The following is a 21,780-nucleotide window of genomic DNA, read 5'->3' as shown; positions in this document are numbered from 1 at the left end:
TAAGTAACAAGATTTGCAACTGTCCTAGCAGAGACCATATCAGCTACATCAATTAAATGGACATTGGGCCATGACTAAATAGAATGTCACCCTAAGATAGTTTTCACCACACACAATTGCATCATGAATACAGATGCTGTCTTTTCTCATTGCCCTTACAGTAAGGATATTCACTGTGTCACTCACAGGATAACGCGGCAAGCATTAATACAGATCAATTCATTTAGGGGGTTAACCAGCACTGAATACAAAGCAGGCTAGTGGAAGCAGATAGGCAGATAATGCAGACATTTTTATACGGGTCACACAGCACAGATTAAATATGCAGACAAGGAACAGATATGAATTGGCAACTGACGTTTTCTCCTTAGTGGAGACATAAAAGGCAAAACATTTTGTGGCCCCCCAGTGGCACATGTAGAAATCACATCTTTAAAGACCTGCTGAGGTGCAGCCTGAAATGGAACATTTCTTGGTTGGTGAACAGACAGTTGGTACAATTCTGCTCTTTATACCTTCTGTGGGAAGGTAAACAATTCAGTTTATGTTTTCCTGACCACCGCTTTTGATCATATGCTGCCACAGGCTAATAGATGCCTGCCTAAAAAAAACAATTCTTTATCACCCAGTCCAAAACAATATGTGTAAACTAGCATAAAACGAGGTGCGGACAACTAATCTAGGGAAACTATGCTGTCCAAAGCAAATGCATATGCAGCCCTTCACTCTATTTATTGAGGGGGGTAAAAAAAAGTAGTAGGGAGTATAGAGAACACTGAGAGGAGTAAGAGCTAGTGCCCTGTTCCCCCCTTCACCATAAGAGCACACAAGGATATAGCCTTATGGAGGGCCCAGGTATCTAAAGGCATTTTGCAGGATTTTACCTGGTCCATTTTCAAGCAGGAACTGAAAAACAAACTAGAGATGCACTTAACCACTTGTCCTTTATAAGGTTTTACCCCCTTCATGACCAGACCATTTTTTGCTACTCAGCATTGTAACTGGTAATTTTGCAGTCATGCTTCACTGCACACAAATTAAATTTATACCATTATTGTCATACAAGTAGAGCTTTCTTTTGGTGGTATTTGATCATCACTGGGTTTTTTATTTTTTGCTTTAAAAAACGGAAAAAAAAAAAAAAGATATCTAGAATTTTAAAACATATCCAATAAAATGTAATTTCTTCATAAATTTAGGCAAAGATGTATTCTGCTACATGTTTTTGGTAAAAGAAAAAAAAATCCCATCAGGTTTATATTAATTGGTTAGTATGAAAGTTATAGTCTACAAACTTTGGTATATACAGTATATACTTGAAAATTGATTAATTCTGTTGTACGGACAGCCGCTCACATTTCTTGAGTCCTTTAGCGTGCAGCGCGACTTTGGCGCGACTTGCACGGACTTCACATAATGGAAGTCAATGCAAGTCACCTCCAGGTTGCCCCGAAGTAGTACAGGACCCTTCTTCTAAGTCGGAGCGACTTGTGTCACTCCTATTAGAACGGCTCCTGTACTACACAGTGGGAGCGGGAGGACCGCGACTTGTTAGGCTGACAAGTCGCCTGACAAGTCGCGGCAGTGTGAATGGACTCTTAAAATGCCAAGACAGTACAAATACCCCCCAAAATACCTTTTTTGGAAAGTAGACAGTCTAAGGCAGGGGTGTCCAAACTTTTTTTTTAAAGAGGGCCAGATTTGATGAAGTGATCATGCGTGAGGGCCGACCATTTTGCCTGACATTCTTTGGACCATTAACCACTTTACCACCGGAGGATTTTGCTGTCTTGCGTCCAGGCCACTTTTTGCGATTCGGCGCTGTGCGACTTTAACTGACAATTGCGCGGTTGTGCGACGCCGTACCCAAACGAAATTTACATTCTTTTTTTCCCCCACAAACAGAGCTTTCTTTTGGTGGTATTTGATCACCTGTGCGATTTTTACTTTTTGCGCTATAAACAAAAAAATAGCGTTTATTTTGAAAAAATAACAATATTTTTCACATTTTTTATATGAAATTCCCCCCCAAAAAAATGTAAAAATCAAAATTTTTTTAAATTTTTGGCCAATTTGTCTTCTGCTACCTATGTTTGGTAAAAAAAAAATCACAATAAGCGTATTTTGATTGGTTTGCGCAAAAGTTATTGCGTTTACTAAGGGAAAGATTTCTGTCATTTTTGGTGTTTTTTTTTAAACAAGTAATGGCGGCGATCTGCGATTTTTTTTTTGCAGGACTGCGACATTGCTGCGGACAGATCGGACCCTTGACTGACATTTTTGGTGGTACCAGTGACATTACTGCAGTAATCAGTGCTATATATATGCACTGTTACTGTAAAAATGACACTGGCAGGGAAGGAGTTAATTTTATTGGAGAGGGAGGGGTTAATGTATGCCTGGTGCTTACTAACGTGTGTGGGGGGAGGTGACTGAGTGACACAGGGACAGATCGCATGTTCAGCTATGCTGAAACCTGCAATCTGTCAGTGTTTGTCACTTAGGAGATCCGCCCGCTCTGTTTACACAAGCGGGCGGATCTCCAAACTCGATTCCCCGACGATCGGGGAAGAGCAGCAGCGATCGCCGCCGCTCCTCCCCTGGCCTGACTCCCGCTGTGACCGAAAACAGCGGGAGCACCGCCTACAGGGGGAGGAGTCCAGCGACGTAGGTCTACGTCGCTGGATGGAATCGAGCCACTTTGCCGCAGTACAGTCCCAGTGACTGGTCGGCAAGTGGTTAAAATTAAATGAAAATTAACTATTTTAGGCTAAGTTTATTGCAAACTGCATACTTTTCATTTCGTCACATGGATGACAAATCTTAACAGGTGTTTAGTAATCATAATCGGTGGGTTCATATAGAGCTTATATGTGGTTAACCCTTCTGTGACTGATACCTTTGAACATCCCTCCTGGTGTGCTTTGTTCCCACACAGCTGCTACTTGACCTCCAGGAGTTTTGCCAATTATCATGGAGGCGGGGCGCTGGTCCTTTCATACTAGTGCCAGATTTATTTGTGTTATTTTAGTGCTCCCTAATCAGGCTAAGTCCGAGACCATATTTAGCAAGGGATATAAAGCTGGTGGGGGTGGGCGTTGGGTGTTAACAATAGTGTATTCACAAGAACCAGGAAAAAATGGAATTGGATGAAGTGGGCCAAGATGGACCATCATTTTGAGTATAAGCCATTCAAAACAGTAGCATACATAAGAGGATGTAAAAAATGAATGGCAAAATAACTAATATGACATACGTGCATGCCATATTATCCCAGGGGTCCTGAGCAGCACTCAGGGATTCACAGGGGCCACAACAATAGATTTTTCCAAATTATCTGTGGGGCCGTATTAAAGCAGCCCGCGGGCCGGACTTTGGACATGCCTGGTCTAAGGTAATTGTAAGAGGCATGGCAATTTTTTTGTCCCAATTTTTGGGAAAAAGAAGAAATTAAATAAAATTATTCATAGACAAATGGAAAAAAAGACACGTCCATTTAGTTCAACCAATAAAAAAAGAAAAAAAAAAAAAACTTACAATACCATAATACACAATCCTATACTCACAGTTGTGTTTTTTTTTTAACATACTCTCTCCAGTGCAGTACAGCATCATCATATGACTGGTGTGGCCTTGATCAAGGATACTGACTGACCATATGTTAAAAGAACGGAATTTTTGTAAAATCTTACCGTAAAATTCCTTTCTCTGAGTCCTCCGACAGTCGCCGCCCCTCATATAGTCTTCACCAATGGGGTATTGACTTCCGCTCCACAGGAGTAGCTAGGCATAAGACTTGTTAAAAACAAAAGCATTTAATATAGACACAGCCATGGGGGCTGTCCCACTGGTCAATACCCCCCTGCAGTAAGCCACCCCAACTCAGTTTGGTAGCATAGCAGTAAGTGTACAAGAACCCCAAAAGAGGGGCGGGGGAGGCGACTGTTGGAGGACTCAGAGAAAGGAATTTTACGGTAAGATTTTACAAAAATTCCGTTTTCTCTTACGTCCTCCGACAGTCGCCGCCCCTCATATAGTCTTCACCAATGGGATGTCCCAAAGCAGTGTAGACATGAGGGGTGGGAGACGCAACCGTAGAAAAGGCAACGCAGTACTCACATCAGAGAAAGGAACCGTACACGCACAGTAAGAGAACCTTCTGGGCAACAGAAAAAAAGGGCTCAACAGGAGCAACAACCCAGGAAAACAAATAACCCAGGGGATAAACACCCCAACAGCCAGGGACCCACAAAAAAAAAAACAAGGATCCCCTATGGCACTGCCGCACTGAGAACTTTGCGACCAAATGAGGCATCAGCTGATGCCAGAACATCAATCTTATAGAATTTAGAAAAGGTGTGCACTGACGACCAAGTCGCAGCCTTGCACACCTGGGCCACCGAAGCCTGATGCCGGTAGGCCCAGGACGTACACATCGATCGTGTAGAGTGCGCCTTAACAGGGAAGGGTGGAACCCGTTCCTTCAAGGCATAGGCCTGGACAATCGTCTGTCTGATCCATTTGGCAATGGTCACCGCAGACGCAGCCATGCCCTTCCGAGGTCCCTCAGGAAGGACAAATAGGGAATCCGATTTCCGAAAGGATTCAGTGGACGACAGGTAAACCTTGATCGCCTGGACAACATCCAAGGAATGCAAGGCAACCTCCTTAGGATGCTTAGGCTTTGCACAGAGCGAAGGCAAAACAATGTCCTCATTAAGGTGAAAGTCAGACACCACCTTAGGGAGAAAGGGAGAAATGACGAGTTAGGTCGCAAGACCACCTTATCTTTATGAACCACCAGGTGGACAAGGGGAGCGGCAAGACAACGCCACCAACTCCGACACCCTGTGAGCCGAAGTGATCGCCACTAAAAAGGCAACCTTCTTGGACAGCAGAGGCAACGATATTCCCGGATGTTTTCAAAGGGAGAACGCTGCAACACGGACAGAACCAAGTTCAAGTCCCATGGAGGTAAAGGCTCCCTCCGGGGAGGGGCCAAATGTCACACACCTCGAATGAAGGTGCGAATTAAGGAAAGAGACGCCACAGGGCGTTGAAAATGAACAGCCAGTGCAGATACCTGGCCCTTTAAGGTGGCCAGCGCCAGGCGCTGGTCCACACAAGACTGGAGGAAAGCCAACACTCTCGACACAGAGTATGAGCGAGGAGAAAAACCCCTGGACTCACACCAGGCAAAATAAGCTTTCCAGGTACAGTAATAAATTTTACCAGACGAGGCTTTTCTAGCCTTGATCAAGGTAGGAATGACCTCTGGGGAGAGACCCCTGTCTCTCAGGACCTGGCTTTCAACAGTCAGGCCGTTAAAGCCAGTGACTGTTAAGCAGGATGGAAGATCGGTCCCTGAGACAGAAGATCTTCTCGCATTGGCAGCCGCCAAGGAGGCGCGACTGCCAGGTGAATGATGTCCGCGTACCAGGACCGGCGTGGCCAGTCCGGTGGCACCAGAATCACCAAGTTCGGTTCCGAGGCCAACCTGCGAAGGAACTTGGATAACAACTGAATCGGAGGAAAGGCATACATCAGACGATACTGATGTCAAGGGGCCACCAGCGCATCCGAGGCGTCTGCCAGAGGATCGCGCGTTCTTGCCACAAAACTTTCCACCTTGTGGTTTAGCCGAGACGCAAACAGATCCACGTCCGGGGATCCCCACTTCGCACACAGCATTTGGAAGACCTCCGGGTGTAGGGACCATTCCCCCTGATCCAGGGTCTGGCGGCTCAGATAATCTGCCTGCCAATTCTCCACACCCGGAATGTGAACTGCCGAAATCGCCGGGACATGAGCCAAGACAGAATGTCGGTCACCTCTCGGGCCGCCCTGGCACTCCTGATGCCCCCTTGGTGGTTTATGTAAGCCACCGCGGTAGCATTGTCCGTCTGTACCCGAACGGGATGGCCCCGAAGTTGATCCGACCACTGGAAGAGACAGACTTTGATCGCTCTCAATTCCAATATGTTGATCGGAAGGGAGGATTCCTCCTCCGACCAAGTGCACTGGGCGGACAGGTTGCCCAGTACTCCACCCCAGCCCAACAGGCTGGCATCCATGGTAATCATTGTCCACAGTAATGGACGGAAGGATTTGCCTTCCGACACAGCCGGGCACTTAAGCCACCACAGAAAATCCATTCTGGTCCGGCGACTCAACGAGACACTCAGATCCAAGGACTGAGGTAGTCTGTCCCACCTGGCCAGGATCTCCGCTTGGAGAGATCGTGTGTGAAACTGAGCAAAGGGTATCGCCTCAAAGGCTGACACCATCAACCCCAGGCACCGCATACAGGTCCTTAGTGACGAGGATTGGTTGTCCCTGAGGGACCTGATCTCGTCCTGAAGGGTCCGGAGCTTGTCCTGCGGCAGAAAAACCTTTGCTTGAGCAGAGTCCAGAACCATTCCCAGATAGGAAAGACGAACCGAAGGAGACAAAGTCGACTTCTGAACATTGATGGTCCAACCGAACTCCTGGAGCGTCTGTACCGTAGTCGACAGATCACACAACAGACTCTGACAGGCACTCGATCTTAACAGGAGATCGTCCAGATATCCCAAGACCGCAATGCCCTGTGCCCGCAACAGGCCCAGAACAGGCGCCAGCACTTTGGTAAATGAACCGGGAGGTACCTCTGATGACCCTCGAAAATGGGGATGTGCAGGTACGCATCATTCAGGTCGATAGAGGCCAGAAATTCCCATGGACTCGGAGGCCACCACCGAGCGGAGAGATTCCATGCGGAACTTTCGAACGCGCACAAAGCGGTTCAGAGCTTTTAAGTCCAGGATAGGACGCACCTTGTCCTCCTTTCTGGGCACAGTGAACAGATTTGAGTAAAACCCCCGAAACCTGTCCCAATGAGGCACCGGGACAATCACCCACTGGGCAAGGAGATCCTGCACCGCTTGATGCTGGTTCTGCAGGCGCCCTGGGGTCAAATGAAGATTTGAGGGAAAGAATCTGTCTGCCGGCCGTGAAAGGAATTCGATCCTGTATCCTGATCGAATGATTTCCTGAACTTACCTGTCCGGGATTCGGAGCAGCCAAGGTTGGAGGAAACCGCACAAACGTCCCCCCACCCCTGAAACGGGTGAGGGCGTCCATACAGGCAGAGGCGGTTTGAGCCGCCGCACCGGCATGGCCGGACTTTTGCTTGCCCAGGGCTTTTTCTGGCCACCCTGGCCCTTGAAAGGTTTGCCCTTGTTTTGTGGCTTGAAGGCACGAAAGGACCCCTGATTGGGTCTAAAAGCAGGACCAAAGGCTTGTTCTTCGGATTTTGGGGCAGCAGAGTGCTTTTGCCCCCAGTGACTCCTTTCACCAAGGTATCCAAAGCCTCGCCAAAAGGGCGAGACCTTGCATAGGGAAAATCAGCCACCGTTTTCCGAGACGTCTGGTCAGCCGACCAGCTCTTCAGCCAGATCAGTCGACGGTTAAGCACCGCGACACAAGACAGGCGCACAGCCAAAGGGGCCTCATTCAAGGCCGCATCGCACAAATACATGACCCCTTGATGAATTTGGTCCACCATGTCCAGCGTAGCAGGTGGGGCAGAATCAGACGCGAGGGTGCGTCTAAGCACCTTAGTCCATCTGCCATTGCCTGAGCCACCATGACAAAGGCGAAAATAGGTTTGAGCATGGAACCCGCCCCCATGTAGGCATGGCGGGCCAGAGACCCCAACCTCCTGTCCGTAGGATCCCGGAACATCGGGGTATCCTCAGTGGGAACCAAAGTAGCCTTGTTTAACACGGCCACAGTGTGATCCACCTGGGGAGCCACACACCAGCGCGAATCCGTAGAAGGCGCAAAGGGGTAAAGCAGTTTAAACCAATTAGGCACCAGGAAAGGGCGTTTTAAACTGCGCCATTGTTCATTCACAGTGTGATGAAACTCAGCGGGGCAGGGAAAAACCTGCGCTGACTTGCGGGTCCTATGTGTACCAAAGGAGGACACAATGCCCGGAGGATTGGGCTCATCCTCCAAATGTAGTGTTTCTTTTACATAAGAAATGAACGCATCCATAGCTGCGCGTTCTTCAGGCGACCCCAGGGGAGAATCATCAACCCCCTCCACCCCCGCCTCCCCCTCAGACCCCAGCGGGTCCAGGGACGAGCGAGACCCTGAAAAGGGCACGCCAGCCACATCACCATCTGAATCAGAGGAGAAAGATAGCTCAGGCCTTTTTCTAGCAGCTCGTTCAGCCATCAGCACCTCCATTTTTGACACTAAAGTCGCCACCACAGCGGCCAAATTAGGTATAACGGGGGGTTCAGCAGAACTAGGGTCCCCCACCAAGGCTGGGGGGAATTTGCTGTCCTGAGATTCCATTAGGGCTGCTGAATATAATCGAAAGATGGATGCATCGCAATTCGACCCTTCGCGATTCTGCATCGATGCGGGTTGCCGGCATAATCGATTAGGAAATGACGTCATCAGCCGCGGCCACGCCCTATCGCGCAAGGGAGAAAAAGTCACAAGATCGGCAGCGGATTGGTGGGTTAGTGGCGGGAGCTTAATAAAAAGGCTCCGCCCCTCCCCTTCCGTCTCTTTGACCCGGGCCAAGGCGCAAGACATCCCCCGCGTGTATCGGTGTCCCACCTGCGGCCTTGCAGCCAAGAAGCCAGCCAGCCAGCCAAGCCACAAGCCAGTCCACACTCCAGAGCACAGGAGCGAGGAGCCCCAAGTGCGTCCCCATCGCAGCCAGCCAGTGCCGCCAGCTTCACCGTAGCCGACCGTCCCAGGCCCAGCCGCTGCCACTGCCAGTGACGCCAGCCGCCCGCCACAGAGCAGCACAGCACCTGTCCTCCTCTGCAATGCAGTGCACAACAACCCACACAGTCACACAGCAGCAGGTATGTACTAGTCCGAACAAATAATTGTATAATCATGACATTCATGGGGGTCTCGTCTGTATCTCTGGGGGATGTCTGATGGGGGAGGCTGGGACAGGGGACGGTCGGTCGGGGCCCGGGGGTACTGTTCTGCTGTGGCAGTCTGGCAGCCAGGGGGGCTCTCTCTGAGTGTCAGTGGGAGCCTGGGGGTCTCTGTCAGTGTCAGCTGTGGGGGTCTGGGCAAGGGGGGGGACTCACTCAGTGTTTGTCAGTGCTGTGGGGGATTGGGGAAGGTGTGGGACATCCAGGTCTCTGTCAGTGTCACTGTCAGCTGTGGGGGTCTGGGCAAGGGGGGGACTCACTCTCAGTGTTTGTCAGTCCTGTGGGGGATTGGGGAAGGTGTGGGACAGTGGGACATCCAGGTCTCGGTCAGTGTGTCCGGCTGTCAGCTCAGCTGTGGGGGGAGGGGGGTCTCTGTCAGTGTCACTGTCACAGGCAGCTGTGGGGTAAGGGGGGGCCCCAGGGGTTTTGGCTCAGTGCATGCATAAGAGGGAGTCTGACAAACAGACAGTCATATTTTATGAAAGATGTTGCTTGGTTGACTTGTTGCGGCTTAGTTTACAAGTGGTATTTTTTTATTTTTTTTTTAAACACTGACAGAGTTTGGCAACTTACGTCATCCGTCTCCGTCACATACGTGGTAGTATGGTGGTAATGGCAGAAGGAGAAAAAGATCGAGAGATAAAAAATGCACCTAGCGTTTTAAGAGCAAACATCTGGGCACATTTCGGATTTTACGAACACACAGGGAAGCGTGAGTTGGACAAGACACACGCCGTATGTAAAGCCCGTCACACAAAAATTAAATACCTAGGGAATACTACGAACTTGAGAAACCATGTTAGCCGTTTTCACTCTGAGTTAGTAACACCTGTCGCCACCAGCAGTGCCACCACTGCCAAGGAAAGACTGCTAGATCCAGATCAGCCAAGAATTGATGCCATACTGTCAACTTATCCGCCCAACTCAGAAAAAGGGAAGAAACTAACCAAAGCTGTGGCAGCTTTCATCGCCAAGGACCTACGGCCTTACTCAGTGGTGGACAACGCCGGGTTTCGCTACCTTGTGAAGACGCTAGAGCCACGTTATAAGATCCCATCACGCAGTCACTTTACAGAAAACGTTATACCTGCACTCTACCACGATACCAAAGCTCAGGTACTTGCGTCAATGAACCAAGCCACTCGAGTCGCAATAACGTGTGATTCATGGACTTCAGTCACAACGGAGTCCTATGTTACAATAACAGCACATTACGTTACTAAGGACTGGCAGGTCTTGTCACATGTGTTGCAAACAAGAGCCATTTATGAGTCTCACACAGGTGCTCATCTGGCAGAGCTACTGTCTCATGTCGTGGAAGAATGGCAGCTGTCTGATAAATCTGTAGTGCTTGTGACCGACAACGCGGCAAACTTGATAGTTGCAGCTCAAGTTGGTAAATTTCCTCATGTTACATGTTTTGCCCATACACTCAATCTTGCATGTCAGCGGGCACTGAAAGGGGCCACGCTCTCCAGGCTTCTCACCAGAGTGCGACGAATATCCACATTCTTCCTTCGCCGCAATAGAGCAAGCCACTGTCTAAAAGAGAAACAGAAATGTCTGGGCCTGAAGAATCATAAGCTAATAACTGATGTGCCAACAAGATGGAACAGCGCATATGACATGGTCGAGAGGTTCTTAGAACAACCTGCAGTTTGTGCCACCTTGCTGTCTCCAGAAGTCAGAAAAGGAGAGTCTGATCTCTGCACTCTCAATGAAACAGATGTGTCAAATGCAGAGGACGCTGTGAATGCATTAAAGCCAATGAAGGATGCAACCTTGCTGATGTCAGAAGAGCGCAACCCAACAGTGTCTCTCATTGCCCCTCTAAATGCACAACTGCTCCAGAGCATGACAGACACCATGGGAGGCACACCCATGACCCATGAGATCAAGAATGCCATCGAAACAGATCTCCTGAAGAGGTACAGCAGTGAGGCAGAAAAGAAGATCCTTCATACAGCCTCTGCACTGGATCCTCGCTTTAAAGGACTGCCTTTTATTCTCACAGAGGAGGAGAGATCGGAGATATACAGAGGAGTGACTGAAGAGGCTGCATCTTTGGAGGTAATTAGAATTTCATCATGTTTCCTCCCAGACAGCTAGAAGCTCAGCTACATTGTGTTGTGTAATAACATGCCCTGATTCACTGATGCGGTGTGGGAAGTGGAACTGTATGGTATGGATTACCGTGCAGTTTCCCACACCTCATCAATGAATCACACTCTTAGTCAGTTCAGCTCTTCTTATACTATTATCTTTTGTTCAAACACACAGATTACATCTAATAGAAGGACAAATGTGGATGAAATGCCTAGGGAAAAAGCAACTGTGGAAGAAGAAACAACACCCATTGAGGACAGCCATTCTCCTCCCAAAAAAAAGGCCACAACATCGCTGCTCGTGACTTTGCTGGGGCAGTCTTTCACTGATGGTGCAATAGAACCTAAGACCCCCTATGCCAAGGCAGAAGACGAAATGGAAAAATATTGTAAAGCCCCACCTCTGCCTCTCACTGAGGACCCTTTGAAATGGTGGCGTGAGCATGAGGTCATATTCCCCCTCCTCTCTCAGCTGTCAAAGCAATACTTGTGTATCCCAGGTACAAGTGTATCTGCAGAGCGGGTTTTCTCTACTGCAGGAGATGTTATAACAGCGAAAAGAAGCAGTCTGAAACCTGAGCATGTGGATCATCTAGTGTTCTTACAGAAAAACCTACATGTTCCCAAATGCTAAGCACTGAAATAATTACTAATTCATGTTTTTAATGAATTAGTAATTACTAATTCAGTCTGCCGCCAGTCACCAGTCAGTCACATCACCAGTCTTGTTTTATAGCTTTATAGCACTGATGGTTTGTTTTTGAAGATTGTCCTGTCCAATGTGTCCATTTCCAATCCATAATCCGTTCCGTTGCTTCACACTAAAAGTGTCTAGGCAAGTAGGCAGGGGTTCATTTAACCCTCAACCAAATAAATAATATTAATGTATTTTCTTCTAGACAACTGACTGACACCAAGCCAGCCACGGTGCAGCATTATAGGAAGGAAAATCATTGAGAGAAATAACTTGTACATTTGAAGCTTAACCTCGAGTAAATCTTATCTTATTGGATCACAAATAAATACACCAATTGTGGATTCTTGTGTAATATACTATATTTGTGAGTTTGTGAATGTGACCCCCATAGGATTTCCTCAAGGTTAAGCTTCAGTTTACAATTTATTCTCTCAAGGATTTTCCTTCCTCTAATGGTGGCTTGTTGGCTAGCTTGGCTTCAGTTACAGATGTAATCGACATGGTAGAGTGTTGCTCAGTGCAGTGCAGGTAAAGTTTTCTTTCTGTAACGTGACTGACTGACTGACTGTCGTGACAACTCAAGAGCTTATAACGCAGCTCTAGCATTAACTCAACACACACACATAGTGTGTGTGTTGAGTTGATGCTGAGGCTGCGTATAAGCTTTTGAGTTGTCACGAGTCACGACACACACACACTGTGTTTAGTTGACTGGCAATGGCAGGGGCAAACACAATCGCAGTGAACCTGGAACATTTTATATTTTTTACAGCTTTTCTGGCACTGGAGAGATGGAGAATGGCTTGTTTTCAAAAATGGTCCATTCACATAAGTGAATTGATAATTATTTAAGCTTATATTTGTATAACTCCCCTCTAGCAGCCATCAACTCACTTCACTTGAGTAGACTGGCAGTTGCAGGGGGAAACAAACATCACGGTGAACATGGAAGTTATGCAGCAGTGCACTATTGCCAGGTTCACCTTTGATATTTGCTACTAGTCAGGAAGTGCTCTGTTTTGTAGAGGACAGGTAATGGCACACACCTGGAATTTATTGCAACGCATGTCGGTCTGCTGGTCTGTTGTACTCTGTAGCAATAGCAAGTGTAGGGGGTTCCCTCAACCAAACAAATACTAAAGGTAAAAGTGTATCTAGACAACTAAAGGCAAGCCAGGCAGCCACGGTACAGGAAAGGACATCCTTGAAAGATTAAATCAATCATACATTGAAGCATAAAACCTTGATTAAATCTTTACTGGATCACAAATACACACAAACCTGACCTAACCTATATGCCTTGAGTTGTACCAGTGTGCCAATGCCAAACCTTTCTTCAGTTCTCATGATTCTAAAGCAGACAATCGTGTTGTGTGTTTTTTTGTGATCCCATGAATATTTACTCAAGGTTTAAGCTTCAGTTGATGATTTACTCTGTCAAGGGTTTTCCTTCCTCTAATGGTGGCTTTGGCTTGGCTTCAGTTGGGTTTAATCGTGGTAGAGACAGAGACTGTCTGCAGGACAGGTAACGTTTTCTGTAAAGTAAGTGACATAAAAGTGACATAAGTGAATTGATAAGCTTAAAGCTTATATTTGTAACTCCCCTCTAGCAGCCAATCCATCAACTCACTTGAGTTGACTGGCAGTTGCAGAGGGAAACAAACATCACGGTGAACATGGAAGTTATGCAGCAGTGCACTATTGCCAGGTTCACCCTTGATGTTTGCTACTAGTCAGGAAGTGCTCTGTTTTGTAGAGGACAGGTTATGGCACACCTGGAATTTATTGCAATGCATATTCACATCAAAGGATTTATATATAATGTTTTGTGGGAATTTATGATGACCATTTTCACAAGAATATTAGCTTGGCTGGCTGGCTTCTTCTATCTTGGCTTGCCTTTAAAGTACAACTATAGGCCAAACTTTATCCAAAATCCAAAAAGTTTTGCCTTTAGTTGTACTTTAAATGGTGGTAGGCCTGGCTTATATTAATATTTTCTTTTATGAAGCAGTAAACTGCACTTATACAGTTTTTTACTAATTTTACTGTTACTTCTAGTAAAATACTAGTGTTGTTGTCTGTCTCTGCTATGCTGTTTGCATTTTCAGACCTTCCTATTATGTTTGCAGTGCAAGTGCACTAAAGTATGCAGGGCTTGCAGGCCATGACAGGGTCCAGGAAAGTGTCCTTTGAAGCAAATGAAAATAAAAAGGATTCTTTTATTTGTGACTGCTTGATTGTTTGTTTGTTTTTGATAAAGTTTTGAAAACCATTGGGCAGTGGGCTGGGCATGGGCATTGGGCAGTAATCGTGATGCATCGCGGAATCGAATCGTATTGAATCGCATCGAATCGTGAGGTAAGTGAAGATGCGCAGCCCTAGATTCCATTGCAGAAACACAATGAAAAAAAAATACTGGCCCTTTAAAAGCGCTGCGGATTGCGCAGCCCACCGCTAAATACACTGTGTACACAGACCCCCCCAAAAGGGACAAACTGAGCCAGGAAGGATAAAAACAGAGAAATATGGAAGAGACAGTCTGCAGAGCCCCACAGAGTGTTACCACACCGATCGCTGCTCCAGAGGAAAAGGAAGGGAGGTCACCAGGGGCTGAACTATATGCTGCAAGGCTAAGGGAAAATGGCTGCCCATAGAAAGTAATGGGAGGCTTCTGCAAGATGGCCGCCGACGTGCTCGGAACGATCGTTCTGCCACACACAAGATGGCGCCAAAATACTACACAGCAAGCTGTTAGCAAAGCCCATAGTGAGGCCAGACATGCTGCCCACATCCAAAATGGCGGACCGCGCGGTTTTTAGCCTCAGCGGCCGCCGCAAACACAGTCTGCACCTCCCAAACACTGAAGTGACACAGGAGAGGGGCCCCCAAAACCACACAGCGCCAGCAGTGCAATAAAAAAAGACCCCTGCAGGGATCGCATCCGGGAGCCCCACAAACGCACAGACAAGAGGGGACACACAGCAAAACAGGACTTCCACCCCAGACAGAGGCCCCACACAAAAAGGTACTTACCTGTACTGCATGGCGTGGGGTGCCTCTATTGAACGGAAAGCCTCTGTCCTCAGGGAATGCCGTCAGCCACCTCACAGGCTGCATCCCTGCTGCGAACCGGGATGGGTCGTTCATAGTGCCAGGGCGAACCATAGCCGAACGCACGATGGCGGGCTGGGGATCCCTCTGACCCTCTGCCCTGGAGAGCCAGGGCGGCCAGTCCGATTCCCAGCTCCGCAAAATCCATCTTCATCCGAAGATCCGACTAAAACTAAAGCTGACAAAATAAACAGCTAGTAAAACAAAGAAAAAACTGACATTTTGAAAAATAAAAATCATAAGAAAAGATTAGAATGCTGAGACTGTAGCCCCAGCACAGGGAAGACTATCTACTCCTAACGCTAGGCAGAGACAAACTGAGTTGGGATGGTTTACTGCAGGGGGGTATTGACCAGTGGGACAGCCCCCATGGGTGTGTCTGTGTTAAATGCTTTTGTTTTTAACAAGTCGTATGCCTAGCTACTCCTGCGGAGTGGAAGTCAATACCCCATTGGTGAAGACTATATGAGGAGCGACGACTGTCGGAGGACGTAAGAGAAATATGATTTTTATAAGATCTTACTGTAAAATCTTTTTCTCTGATGTCCATCGACAGACGCAGCCTCATCTTCATGAGCTAAATGGTTATGCTGCCACCTGCAGAAGTAGTCTAGGCAGTACGTTAGTACAAAGCTTTTAACATATACACACCCACAGGCCTGTCCCTCCAGCCATAACCCCCACTGCCAAAGCCCAGCACATCAGTTTAGTTGCAATCAGTGAATACAAAAGAACCATCCCCAATCAGAGGGGTGAGTGCTGTGTCTGTATATGGACATCAGAAAAAAAGATTTTACGGTAAGATCTTAAAAAAAAATCATATTTTCTCTATCGTCCATCGACAGACGCAGCCTCATCTTCATGAGCTGAATGGGACGTCCCAAAGCAGTACAGGTATGAGGGGTGGGAAAAAAACGCAACCAGACAGTAACGTTAACTCCAAGAGGCTAAACCTAGCCAAATGGGCAAAATGGAGCTCAACCAAACAGCAGCAGCTCACCCAGGCAAAAGACTCCTAAGAGAATAAAAAAAAAAAAAAAAAAAAAAAACATTCTCTTATGAAACAGCAGCCTGCAAAACCTTGTGGCAAAAGGTGTGCACAGACAACCAAGTTGCTGCCTTACAAACTTGTATAACAGAGGCTTGGTGGCAAAAAGCCCAAGAAGCACTCAGCGCTCTAGTAGAATGCGCCTTCACAGGGAAAGGAGGAACCTGACCCTTGAGTGAATACGCCTGAACAACCGTCTGCCTGATCCATCTCGAAATGGTAGCAGAGGACGCAGCCAAACCTTTGCAAGGACCATCCGGAAGGACAAAGAAAGAGTCCGACTTCCTAAAGGACTCTGTAACCGTCAGATAAACCTTTATCGCCTGAACCACATCCAAAGAGTGCAAGGCAACTTCTTTGGAATGTTTAGGCTGAGGACATAAGGAAGGCAATATAATGTCTTCCTTCATTCAGGTGAATATATACGACACCACCTTAGGAAGAAAAGACGGATTAGGTCGGAGGACCACTTTATCCCTGTGGACCACCAAATAAGGCGAACGACATGACAGCGCCGCCAACTCAGAGACTCTGCGAGCAGAAGTAATAGCTAGAAAAGCCACCTTCTGTGACAAAGAAAGCAGAGAAATCTCCCCAATATTCACAAAAGGAGGCTTTTGAAGAACAGACAAAACCGAATTAAGATCCTGCGGCGGTAACGGAGATCTCCACGGAGAAGCTAGATGACGCACCCCCTGAATGAAAGTGTGAATCAAACTATTAGTAGCCAACAGACATTGGAGGTTAATAGCTAAGGTCGACACCTGGCCCTTGATAGTGCCCAATGCCAAGCGCTGCTCAACCCTCTTTATGTAAAATAGGCCAAAACCTTAGCTAGAGAGAACAAGTAAGGGTGCAGCTGCAGCGATTCACACCATGAAATGTGCGATTTCCACGTATGATGATAAATCTTCCTAGATGTCGACTTCCTGGCCTTCAAAAGGGTAGGAATCGCCGAATCAGAGACCTCTATCCCTCAACACCTTGCTTTCAACAGCCAAGCCTTTAAGGCCAGCAACCACAAAGCATGATGGAAGATCGGTCCTTGAAATAGAAGGTCTTCCCGCAGAGGAAAACGCCATGGAGGATCCACGACTATTTTTACCAGATCTGCGTACCAAAACCACCAAGGCCAGTCTGGTGCCACCAGAACGACCGGAATGCCTTCCATCGCCACCCTGAGAAGAAACCCTCAGCAGGAGAACGAGTGGAGGGAAGGCATACATCAGGCGATACTGACTCAAAAGGAGCCACCAGAGCGTCTGTGGCGTCGGCCAGAGGATCCCGAGACCTGGCCACAAACCTCTGAACGTTCCTGTTGAGGCGAGATGCAGACAGGTCTACCTCCGGAGTCCCCCACCGGGGACACAGGAGATGAAACACCTCCAGATGCAGGGACCACTCCCCCTGATCCAACACCTGATGACTCAGGTAATCCACCTGCCAATACTCCACACCCAAGAGGTGGACTGCGGAAAGAGCCGGAACATTGTGTTCCGCCCACACTACAATCTCGGCCACCTCCTTGGCCACCAGGGCCCTTCTGGTGCCCCTTTGATTATTGATGTAAGCCACGGCCGTGGCATTGTCCGACTGGACCCGAACCAGAGAGCCACGTAACCGACTTGTCCAGGAAAGCAGGCATACCTTGATCGCTCTAAGCTCCTGAATATTGATCGGCAAGATAGATCTTCCATCGCCCAAGTACCCTGGGCACAGCACTCCACCCCAGTCTGACAGGCTGGCGTCTGTGGTGACCACCATCCAAAACACCGGCAGGAAGCACTTGCCTTGCCACCGGACAGGTGACTGGAGCCACCAAGAGAGAGACAACTTTGTGAGATGGCTCAACCGAATCTTCTGGTCCAGTGACCGAGGATCTCTGTTCCATTTTGACAGAATCTCCTTCTACAACTCGTATGAGCCTGGGCAAACAGGACCGCTTCGAAGGTGGAGACGATCAGACCCAGGGCCCTCATGCAAGCCCGTGAGGACTGATCGGCCTCCATCGGCAACCGGACCGCCCTTTGCAACTTCCGAAGCTTGTCCAAGGGAAGGAAGACCCTCGCCAGAGCGGAGTCGAGGATCACCCCCAGATAAGTGACCCACACGGACGGTGTCGGGGCAGAATTAGTGACATTGATCGTCCACCCGAATTCTTGAAGGGTCTGAATGGTGATAGAAACGCTGTCCTGCAGATCTGAATGTGAGACTGCTTGCAACAGATCGTCCAGATATCCCACAATGGAGATATCTCGCTGGCGCAACAAGGCCAGCATGGGGGCTAGGACCTTGGTAAAAACTCTGGGAGCCGAGGCGAGTGCAAAGGGTAACGCCACAAATTGAAAGTGCTCATCCGCCACCGCAAAGCGGAGAAATAGCTAATGTCCCTCGAATATGAGGACGTGGAGAAATGCATCTTCGAGATCGATGGAAGCCAGAAAATTCCAGATTCAAAGACGCCACCACCGACCGAATGGACTCCATTCAAAACTTCTGCACCCACACAAAGCGATTTAGAGCCTTGAGGTTCAGGATTGGACACACTTTGCCCTCCTTTCTGGGCACAGTGAACAGGTTTTAATAGAAACCTTGAGAGCGTTCCTGCGGAGGAACCGGCACAATCACCCCTTGAGCCAGGAGATCTCGCACAGCCTCCGGCAGTACCTTCAACCTCTTTGGAGACAGGTGAAGATTCGACTGAAAGAACCTGTCCTCTGGCCGGGACCAGAATTCGATCTTGTACCCGGAGCAAACCAGTTTGCGAACCCAATCATCCTGAATGAAGGAAGTCCGGGGTTCCTGAAGAAGCGCAGATGCCCCCCCACCCCTGAGACGGGTGAGGGCGCCCCATTCATGAAAAGGACTGGTCTGCTGCACTGCACTGACCGGCCTTGGGCTTGCCCCAGGACTTCTTAGTTCCTCCAGAAGTTCTAGTATGGGGAGTCTTACCCTCTGAGGATTGAGGAAGAATACTCTTCCCGCCAGTCAGGCCCTTGATCAACTCATCCAATGAGTCACCAAAAAACCGATCCCCCAGAAAGGGGAGATCAGCTAAGGCTTTCTTAGAAGCTTGGTCAGCCAATCAGCTCTTTAACCAAACCATGCGGCCCAAACCCTGGCCACCAGGGGAGCCGCATCCATAGACGCATCACAGGAACAACAGAGCCTGGATCACCTGGTCCAAAGTTCCAGCTGTTCCGGAGGTACAGTCTCGGGGTCCAAGGTTCCCGTAAACCCCTAATCCATTCCTTTACCGTATGAGACTAACACAGGCACAAAAATCGGTTTCAAAATAGAACCCGTCAGCCCTTTAAGAAGGCGTGAAAGGGATTCCACCCGCCTGTCCACTGGATCCGTAAAAACTGGGTAATCCTCCACAGGCACAAGGGTAGATTTGTTCAATCTGGAAATAGGATGGTCCACTTTAGATAGCACCGCCCAACGGTTGGAAACCTTTTCAGAAAAAGGGTACCGGTATTTAAAGAGTTTAGGCACCACTAACACATGCTTAACGTGCCACCATTGGTCATTCACAATATCGTGTAAGGTGTCGGGACAAGGGGAAACCCTGTCAGCTTTTGGAGACTTCTGAGAGCCAAAAGCTACCCGCGTCCCTGCCGGCGTGGGCTCATCAGCCAATTTTAAAGTGTCCTGCACTTAAATAATCAAGGTTACCACAAAGGCGCGTTCCCACGTTGCAGCTGAAGACAGGTCCTCTTCACCATCTCACTGCGAGGACAGGGAACCCTCAGGTAGGGGGGCATCCAGGGTGACCCCATCAGCCTCTGAATCAGAGGACACCTCCATAGAAGGAGAAGGCAGCGGCCGTTTTCAATGTTTTTCATGACTAAATCAACTTTAGTCGCCAGGCTTTCCAGGGCTGCTGAAATCGTGGCCAGCAACTGCGATGCGGACTGTCCGGGAGTCGCACAGAGTGGGTCTCAGGGTGATTTCAGTTTGGGAATCCATAATGCAATTGTAGGGGAATGGACACCGAGTGTGGTTTGTGTTGAAAGAGTGAGGGACGCTTACACTTGGGACCAAAATATTTCTGAGCAGTATCCCTCAGGAGATGTGTGGGGATGTATTGCAGATTGCTAGAATATGGCAGAAGTGTTTCATAGACCCATGCTAGTGGGGTGGGGTTTGTTATTGTTAAATACCTGCATTCCATTGTCCTATTGTTCCTGCAAGCCTTAAATAAGCTTATTATGGGATGTGTGTTTTTGTGTGTGGAATGGCTCGAAAAGGGAGGGGTTTTCCCAGAGTGTAGATTTCTTGTGTTTCAATAAACTAACTGATTCTGGTTGACTCCCAGAACTGTGTGTCGTCCAGTTACTGGGGGGATTTTGCCTTGGATATTTTAGTATGTCCTCAGCTTCAAGGATTATACAGCGGCGATACCTAGGCTGGGTATTGGAGCTCCGTTACAGCAATTTTCAAAAAACTATGTACTGTCGCTTTAAGAGCGCAGATGGCGTTATCCACCACTGATCGCCGCGGTCTGCAGGGAACCCCTGTAAACCAGACAGCAGAAAGTGCAAGGATATGCACGCAGGGACCCCAAGTACTGTACCACCTCAGACAAACCGTCCTCCTGAATCCTTCAGCAGCATGGAGAGAAAGGCAGGAAGTGACCTTGGCTCAGCAGCAGGAAATGACTGCACAGGAAGTGATATCGCCAGAATAAGGCTACACTGCTAAACATAGCACCAGGGCTACACAAAGATGGATGCCCATACAAAACAATACAAGTCTATGGGGGGAAAAAAAAATATCACATTGCCCACACTTAAGATGGTGGCGCCAACGGCGATCCATGCGGCCAGGGACTGACACATGAAGGCCTCAGGAACCACAACAGGGACCAGCAAGCCCAAGGTACCATGTCACCCCCCCCCCCGGAGCACACCAGACAGACATACAGCCACCGCAGGTAAGGGGGGAGGGAAAGACACACAGGCCGGGCACCGGGCAGGCGAGGGGAATCTTTTGGGAGGCACAAATCCCATTATACCCAGGAGAGGGCCCACATTCCCCCAAGGCCAGCAGGGGCAAAGGGGGTACATTTTCTCACCATACCATGAGCGGGTGGGCTCCGCTCCGGGCAGACTGCCTCCCACCTGAAGTGGGAGTGCTGCCAGCCGTGGGGTACGCTGCGACTCAGATAATTTGTCGCATCCCGACTAGGCCACCGTTCACAGGCTCGTCCCCCTCTGGAAAAGGGGGGGGCGTCGTGGCTAGGCCTAGGTCGGAACTATAACCTGCTCACGCTCGTAGGCCAGACTGGGGGGACCATAAGGATCTAGATTATCCAGTGCAGGTTGGAGGAAGCCAAGATCTGGACCACCGAGTAAGAGCGAGGGGGAACCCAAAGAGACTCACATCACGCAATATATACGACTTTCTGAAGACAAAGTCATCCTAGAAGTCGCTTCCCACGCTTTAAGCAGGGTGGGAGTCACTGAAGCAGACCATCCCCTGTCCTTCAGCACCTGGCTTCCAACAGCCAAGCCGGCAAAGCCAGCGACCGTAAAGCCGGATGAAAGATTGGTCCTGGAGACGATAAATCCTCCCTGAGAGGAAGCCTCCAAGAAGCGTCTGCGGCTAGCCTGACCAGGACGGTGAACCAGCTCGGCGAGGCCAGAGCGGAGCCACGAGAATGCTAGCTAAAAAAAAAAACCTACATTAAAAAATAACTTTTATGCCAGGACCAAAGATCCCAGCAAGGAACTAGGTCCTTACACCTGACTAGGCAGATTAAAACTGACATCCTATGCAGGAAGAGAGAGGTTGTACCCTCTGGGACTGCCTATAGGCATAGCCAGAACCTTTGACTGCCTAGTGTCCTACTTCTGTAGG

The 21,780-nt window shown here is 48.6% G+C and overlaps 1 protein-coding gene and 1 pseudogene across 2 annotated transcripts in view; one reads left to right on the top strand and one right to left on the bottom strand.

Moving 5' to 3' along the window:
- SMC6 (structural maintenance of chromosomes 6) overlaps window positions 1–21,780 on the bottom strand; it is a 332,391-nt gene that overhangs the window by 75,527 nt on the left and 235,084 nt on the right. The gene's annotated exons all lie outside the window — the stretch shown is intronic.
- On the top strand, window positions 10,678–11,690 carry LOC309548954 (E3 SUMO-protein ligase ZBED1-like; annotated as a pseudogene). Its single transcript has 2 exons — window positions 10,678–11,021; window positions 11,232–11,690. The product of its transcript is annotated as an E3 SUMO-protein ligase ZBED1-like (transcript).

This window comes from Pelophylax lessonae (assembly GCF_965119305.1).
Source record: "Pelophylax lessonae genome assembly, chromosome: 3".
Classification (NCBI taxonomy): domain Eukaryota; kingdom Metazoa; phylum Chordata; class Amphibia; order Anura; family Ranidae; genus Pelophylax; species Pelophylax lessonae.
Note: the sequence above shows the minus strand (reverse complement) of the source record. Positions and strands in the feature narration are given on the sequence as shown.